At 34.8% G+C, this 7,827-nt stretch overlaps 1 pseudogene; it reads right to left on the minus strand.

The window, feature by feature from the left end:
- Positions 1–222: 222 nt before the first annotated feature.
- On the minus strand, positions 223–1,161 carry LOC110194218 (olfactory receptor 2T29-like; annotated as a pseudogene).
- Between the last annotated feature and the right edge of the window lie 6,666 nt (positions 1,162–7,827).

A 7,827-nucleotide genomic window follows, 5' to 3' on the forward strand; every position in this document is an offset into this window, starting at 1 on the left:
AGAAGCCAAATCCTTACATTCTGATTTAAATATCAAGGACATTTATACTAAACCAGGAAAATATTAACCCAAAAGGTTTCAAAAACTCTCAAGGAGAAGAAATTAATTTCAAAAGGGAGGGGAGGGTGGGGAGATGCCTATTTACCACAGGGCAACATGAATGAAATGAACCAATAATAGATAATTTAAAAAATGTGTAGTGTTTTTAAGTATTTTAAGTATTTAAGTATTAACTAATATCAGCTTTGACTGTAACATTTTCTTCAAAGCTGCTGTGATATCTTTATTCCTGATACTGTAGATGACAGGGTTTATAACAGGTGTTAGGATAGTTTAGAAGACAGACAACACCATATCCTTTTCAGCAGTATGATAAGAAGCAGGGAGCATGTAATTATAAACAGCAGCTCCATAAAAGAGAACAACAACAGTTATGTGGGAGGAACACGTGACAAATGCTTTCCTACGACCAGTAGCTGAATTCATCCTATAGACTGTGAGGAGAATAAAATGACTGTGAGAGGGATGAGCAGCATAAGGACACAGCACACATACATGACAGTCTCATAGAGTAAAGTATCTGAACAGGAGATTTTCAATAAGGCAAGAACCTCACAGAAGAAATGCTGGATCTGTCAGGATTTACAAAATAGGAAGTTCATGGTGATGGGGGTGAGCGTGAAACCATCAATGGAACCCAAAAACCAACAGACAATTGCAAGGAGTATGCAGACTCTATGGTTCATGAAGATGTGATAGCGGAGAGGGTGACAAATGGCCACATACCTGTCATAGGACATGGCTGCCAAAAGGAAAAATTCTGCTCCCATAAGTGTTAAATACAGGAACATCTGGATTCCACAGCTTGGGACTGAAATATTATGAATCCCAGTCACCTGATTCAATAGCATCTTGGGCACAGTGACACAGATATACATCATATCCATGAGGGAAAGCTGACTCATAAAGCACATGGCAGTGTGGAGGTGAGGATCACTTTGAATTAAAAAAAACCAAAGTCGCATTCCCAGTCAGAGCTACTATGAAAATAATGAATGTCAACGAGTAGAAGAGAGTAGGGTAATTGCTCTGGCTAAAGAGTCCCAACAGGATGAAATTAGTCCCAAAAGTTTGATTCTCCACCCGCATTGTTTTATTCATGTCATCTCACCTAGGGAAAATTAAAAACAACCAAAACAACAAAGGATTTTATATTCTGTCCTTTATGCATAAATGATAGGTCATCTATTTGTGAAGGAAAAAAAATATATTATATTATAGTTTGTTCTAACGGGAGAAGAGATGCATTTAGGCTAAGAGAACACATTCTCATCATCAATCAGTGATGCAAATGCTCTAACTTGTACCTAAAAATCGATCTATTTGGGTAGAAAATTTTCATCTTCTGTCACTTTCAAATCCTGGAATTGTGCCAGATTGTTCTTATATAAAAGAGTGTTCCAGATGAGGTCTGTAGGCTTAAGATAAACATATAAAGCGTTATGGAAACACTCAATTTCATTTTATTTTTGTCACATGAGTATCTCAAATTCAATATGCCCAAATGGAGCTCATTATGCTTCCCTTTTCAAAACTTCCCTATTACTGTCAAGGACATTACCATACTCTCACTCACCCAGTCTCAAAACCTCAGTGTTTCCTGAACTCTTCACTCTCACTTCCCCCATATTTACAGCACAGTGCCAAATCTTATACTTTCTACTTCCCTAACGTCTCTTATATAGGACCCTTTCTCTCCATCACTCAACATCCTAGTTGAAGCCATTATATTTCCTTTTCCAGAACTTCACCTGAATTATCACAATAGCCTAAAATTGGTCCTCCTGCCATAAACCTCTCCCTAATCTAATTTATTCTCCATTCAGCTGACAAAGTGATTTTCCTAATGCTTAGGTCTGACTAAGTAACCCCCTACTCTGTAAACTCCAGTGTCTTCCTATTTCCTCCATTACAAAATGAAAACAAAAAAAGCATCTGTTTATTATTTAAAGCTCTTCATAACCTACCACTTTTCTACCTTTCCAATCTTCTTACACTTTAATTCCCTCAATCCAGATAATTTGTCCTAGATGTTATTCTTCACACACAATATTCCTTCTCCCTTCTCCATGTCTTCACACTGACTATCCCCCACGCCTGGAATAGTCTCTCTCCTAACTTCCTACCTCTTAGTTTCTCTAGCTTCCTTCAAGATTCAGCCTTTCCCATTCCCCCCCAGTTGCTACTTCCTTCCCTTCTGAGAGTCTGCCACTCTTTTCTCCTACTACATCGACTGCAGTATAAGCCTAGTTATTTGCATGTTATCTCCCACATTACAATATGAGCTTCTTGAAGACAAAGGCTATTTTTGCCTTTCTTTGTATCCCCAGCTTAGCATGGTAAGTGATACATAGTAAATGAATAATAAATGCTTATTGATTCATCTAAAATATGTTATAAACCAGCCCCCTGGTAGGCAGAATTGTACTAGGAAGACAGGTGCTCACATATACTAGAGTCTTATAAGATCTGTTCATGTTGACAACAATTCTTTACATATCTATGAAGTCAAAATTTAAAATTGGGGGAGGGGAATCACATCTACAGAAGAAAGTACACAAGCATTTATTAAGCACCTACTATGTATCAATCACTATGCTAAGAACTTTATAAAATGATAAGAGATAATAAATATTTCCTTTGATAATCACAACCACCTTTAGAAGTAGGTGCTATTATTATCCCTATTATGCTTACTTGAAGAAACTGAGGCAGACAGTGGTTAAGAGACTTGCTCAGGGACATATATCTAATAAGTGTCTGAGGTCACATTTGAACATAGGTCTTTCTGACTCCAGGTCAAGCACTCTATTACTACACTATAGATACTGCTTGTTCTCTCAACCCAACTCACTGGACTCTTCTTCTCCAAGCACTTTTAGCTTTTTCTATAAATGTGTATCTGCTCATGATAGACCATGTGCTAGGAATATACTAGGACATAGTATTTAGTACCAGAGGGGACCTTTAAAATCATCCAGTTTAAAAAAAAATACACAAAATAAAACCATCCAGTTTAATCACCTTATTTTTAAAATTTTGAAATGATCCAAGAGAATGTTACTAATTTGTCCATAGTTACACAGGCAATACAGCAAAGCCATAATGCAAACATAGATCCTCTGGATTCTCTGATTCATTATTTTTCCCCTACTACACCATAGTTTCTGCCAGTGAAAATAATTTGGCTCCTCTGAACTCTAGCTACAGTTTAAAATATTCTATTCATCTTTCCCTGATCCCACTAATTGAAGGGGATATTTTTCTTTCCAGATTCTTTGGATCTGATGTGTTTACCACATTTTGCTTTGTGTTATATTTATTTCTGTCCTATCTTCTCTACTTGCATTTAAGATTCTTGGGCCTATCTCCTCTTTTTTAGCAGCAGCACTTAGGGAAGTGCCTTGCATAACAGATATGTTTTAGTTGAATAGAATCAGATTGGATCAAATTGAATTAAAACCATTTTTGCCTTATACTGAACTGCCTTTAACTCTTTGTTATAATTTTAAAGGTTGTCACAGGAAAATGCAATTAATAGCACTCTGCTTGTTTTGACTAACCCTCTGAGAACTGTAAAATAGAATTAATAGTACAGGGAAAAATGGGTTTTGTTTACAAACCATGGGCAGCAAGGTGGTACAGTGGATAGAGGATTGGCCTTGGAGGCAGGAGGACCTGAATTCAAATCTGACTTCATTTACTAGCTATGTGACCCCAGGCAAGTCATTTAACTCTGATTTCCTCTCAAAAATAAATAAATAAATAACAAAATAGTCTCTAAACTTCCTTAATTTCAAAGTGAGGCAATTTGTATGTTGAAATTATTTATTTCACAGAAATTTCTAATTTGCTACTTCAGAATATAATTCTATAGGCATAAAAATGATGCTTAAATTCAAGCTGATGAATATATAAATTATGAAATACCTTCAAGTTAGAAGAAGGACTTGTATCCACAAAAACATTTGTATATTTGCAGAAATTCATGTATCTTTGAATGAATCTATAAAAAATATATTCTCTATGATATTTTTACCCATGATGCTGTATACTTCTCATCTGATCTTTACTTCATCTAAGAATTTCTCCATCTATTAAAAAGGAAGCTTGACTTATATTGACTTTCAGAACCCTTGTAGTGCTAACAATCTACAGTTCTATGTCTGTACTATTAAATTTCCTCAGAATATGGAAAAAGATTGCCAATGATGAGTGATTTCTTCATATCATTTCCCCCACCTTCAGTGCACATCTACCTTCTCCTTTGCCTACTCAAATTCTAGCCTTGACATTTTTGTTTAAAATAGGTCATGGAATCTGGCCATTTCTACATTCAGATGCATGAGACAATTAAGCATTGTGCTACTTACCTCCAGTTTTTCAATGCAAAAAAAAATAGCTAGAGGTTGATTTTCTAGAATGAAAATTGGAGATATTCACAGCTACTCCCAAAGGCCAAACCGATAATAAATGCAGAGAAAACTTGTAACAAACTCTCAGCAAAATGACCAAAGTGCTCTGTTCCTTATTAATGTGAAAACTAGGATTATACAAAATCAAAGTAATTTTTAAAAGAAATTAAAAGTGATACTAAAAGAATCAATAAGATAATAGCTGGACATCTGTTTTCTATCTAGTTAGAGAAAAATCTGAGAGGTTAGTGTAAAAACCAAGTATCGCCAGAGCTGCTGTTGAGAAGCAGAATGTGTAATTAAAGTCATTAGATGGACCTCTCCTGTCCTAGCTCCATCTAAGTGTCTAGATAAATGTTACTGTCAGGGTGATGCATAAAGAGGTTGGCCCTGAGTGAAGGGCAGGGAAGAAGAGATGTGAGTGTGATGTGATTCCAAAGAGTGAGGTCAGAATATTACATCACCCACTTCACATTAATTAGGGAAGAATTCTAGAACCCAGATTGAATTAAAAGAACACTCTCTTGGGAACAAGAGGTTTGGATGGGGGTGTCATAGCTCTGATTCTACCTACCTGTGTGGTCTGGAGAAAGGTATTTGTCTTTTTGGAATCTTGGTCTCTTTATCTTGAAAATGAAAAACTGAACTAGACATTCTTTCCCACTCTAAAATTTTGTTTTCTGTATCTGCTAGTAAATTTCAGAGAATTTGGAAAGCAATACAGTTGAATCAATAGAGGTAATTAAGTTACTTTCTTTAAAATGTTTTTGTTGGTTCATTTTGCTTTTGAAAAAACAAACTTTTAGGGGGCATCTAGGTGGTGCGGTGGATAGAGCACTGGCCCTGGAGTCAGGAGGATCTGAGTTCAAATCCAGCCTCAGACACATAACATGAGCTGTGTGGCTTGGGGCAAATCACTTAACCTCAGCTGCCAAGTGCACACACACACACACACACACACACACACACACACTTTTCAACAAACATTAAAATAAGAAAACACTTGACAAAGTACATTCCCTGAAAAGAACAAAGAAGTTCCATCTTTGCCTGAAAAATTTTAATAAGGGGACAATCACTATTTCCTAAGGCATCCAATTCCACCTTTGCATAGCTCTAATTTCTAGGAAACTTGTTATTTATATCAAGTTCAAGTTTACTACTTTGAAATTTCCACCTAGGTCCAAACTAAAATAATCCCGAATCCTTTTCAATGTGATAGCCCTTTAAACGCTTGGAAACAGTTATCATGTGTTTCTTCCAACCCCACTCCCCTCTCTTCTCAACCCTAAATATTCCCAGTTCTTCAACCAATCTTGAAATAACATAAACTTAAAGTTTTTTATCATTCAGGTTATCTTCTGTGGATGCTCTCCAGCTTATTTAAAAGTGGCATTCAAAATCAAACACAGGTTACCAAATGAGTTCCTACCAAAGCAAAATAAAAGAGAAATCATTTCCTTGTTCCCAGACATTATTTATCTCTTATGTAGCCTAAATGGCATTAACTTTTAGACCTCTCATATCATTTGTTTTCCTCATGTAGAACATGCAAAAACACTCAGATCTTTTCCAAATCACTGGCTAGTCATGCATTAACTATTTTGCATTCACAAAATTTATTTTTGGACACACATGAAAATTGACATTTATTCTTATTGAATTTCAATTTTATTTTTATTTGGCCCAGAATTCTAAACTGTTGGGATGTTTTTGAATTTTGCTAGATTCAAACTTGAATTTACTATATTAATTTAATTCATTTTGCTAGATTTCCTTCCTGGATTTCTATCTGCAAATTTAATAAGCCTATCATCTATTCCTTTATCCAAATTGTTGGGTTAAAAATGTTTTACAGCATAGATCCCTATGATTTTACATTGGAAAGTTATTAACAAGATGAAATGGAATTGCTAATGATTATTCTTTAGATCCAGCCATTTGATAAATTAAGAATTCATCAATTGTACCATAATTAATCTCAGGTTTTTTTCATATTTTCCAGACAAATGAAAATCTAGGAAATTCCACTTGGAAGGTTTTCAATATTTCTTCATTGCAAATGATTCTAACTTTTGATTCCTGATCATCTCCCCAGTATGTTAAGTGGGAATTCCTTTTGTGTAGGCTTTGGACCAAATGAATGCTAAACTCCCTAACAACTCTACTAAAAATTTTGTGATTCTGTTACTTTTCAATCATATTATTTTTATAATTATGTTTTATTATATTTCTCCTATGCTTATAAGATTATTCATGGAAATGTTTATTGTCCAATATGTAAGTTATTTTCTATGAAATAATCACATTGATTCTATAACATCTTTAAATTGATCATATTTACAGTTAATTGATTTTGTCTTGTAATTGCCCAAGTCATGTCTCTTTCTCTCTCAGCTTAGTTCAGAAATTCAGCTGGCTCATAATGAGTTAAGTTTAGAAAGCCAGTTCTACTGCTAATCATTGTTCTATTTTTGCCTCAAGGAAATCTGTTATTCTTGAGGGATATGGGTAGAGTCTGGTCCACTACAGATATACCACTGAGTTACCTTTCAAGGATGCGTGGTTTGTTATTCATAGAATATGGTGCAGTATCTCTAACCTTGAAGGTGGACTCAAACAATGGAACATTTCTTATTCACAGTAGGGAAGAAGGGAGTTCTTGCTGGCTCCTAATTCCCAATTTCTGGGCAATCATATTATCCCCAATACCTCAGCTTTGTAACCAATCATATTGATTTCACCATTCATGATGTCAAGCTCTTTTTACCAATGATAACTTATTCCCGTCCTATGAAGTCCTATTCTTTGCTCTGTACTCCCCAAAACTACAAAAGGGAGCCATCTCCCTCATTTCATGGTCTTTGCTTAGGAAGTTGAAAACTTATTTATTGATAAATTCATACTTTGCTAATAAATTGGTCAGGCTTCGAACTTTGTGCCTCAGTTGTAACATCAGAGGTAACATCTGCATCTACTGATATAATCAATAGTAAGTGTTATTTATATATATATATATATAATATATATATATATACATATATACACATATACATATACGTACATATATATACATATACATATATATACATATACATATATATACATATATATCTAGATAGATAGATACATAGATAGATAGATAGATATATGGAGAGAGAGAGAGAGAAAGAGAGAGAGAGAGAGAGAGAGAGAGAAGAGAGAGAGAGAGAGTTAATTCTAATTCCTAATATGGAATCATTCTTGGGTGCCTTCAATAAATTCAACTTGGTCATAGTACTTAGGGTTTTTTGTTCATTTTGTTTTGTTTTTAATGTAGACCTTTCCTAGAACTATGTTTAACAATGTTCAT

This window comes from Phascolarctos cinereus, unplaced genomic scaffold (assembly GCF_003287225.1).
Source record: "Phascolarctos cinereus isolate Bilbo 61053 unplaced genomic scaffold, phaCin_HiC Scaffold_5;HRSCAF=322, whole genome shotgun sequence".
NCBI lineage: Eukaryota > Metazoa > Chordata > Mammalia > Diprotodontia > Phascolarctidae > Phascolarctos > Phascolarctos cinereus.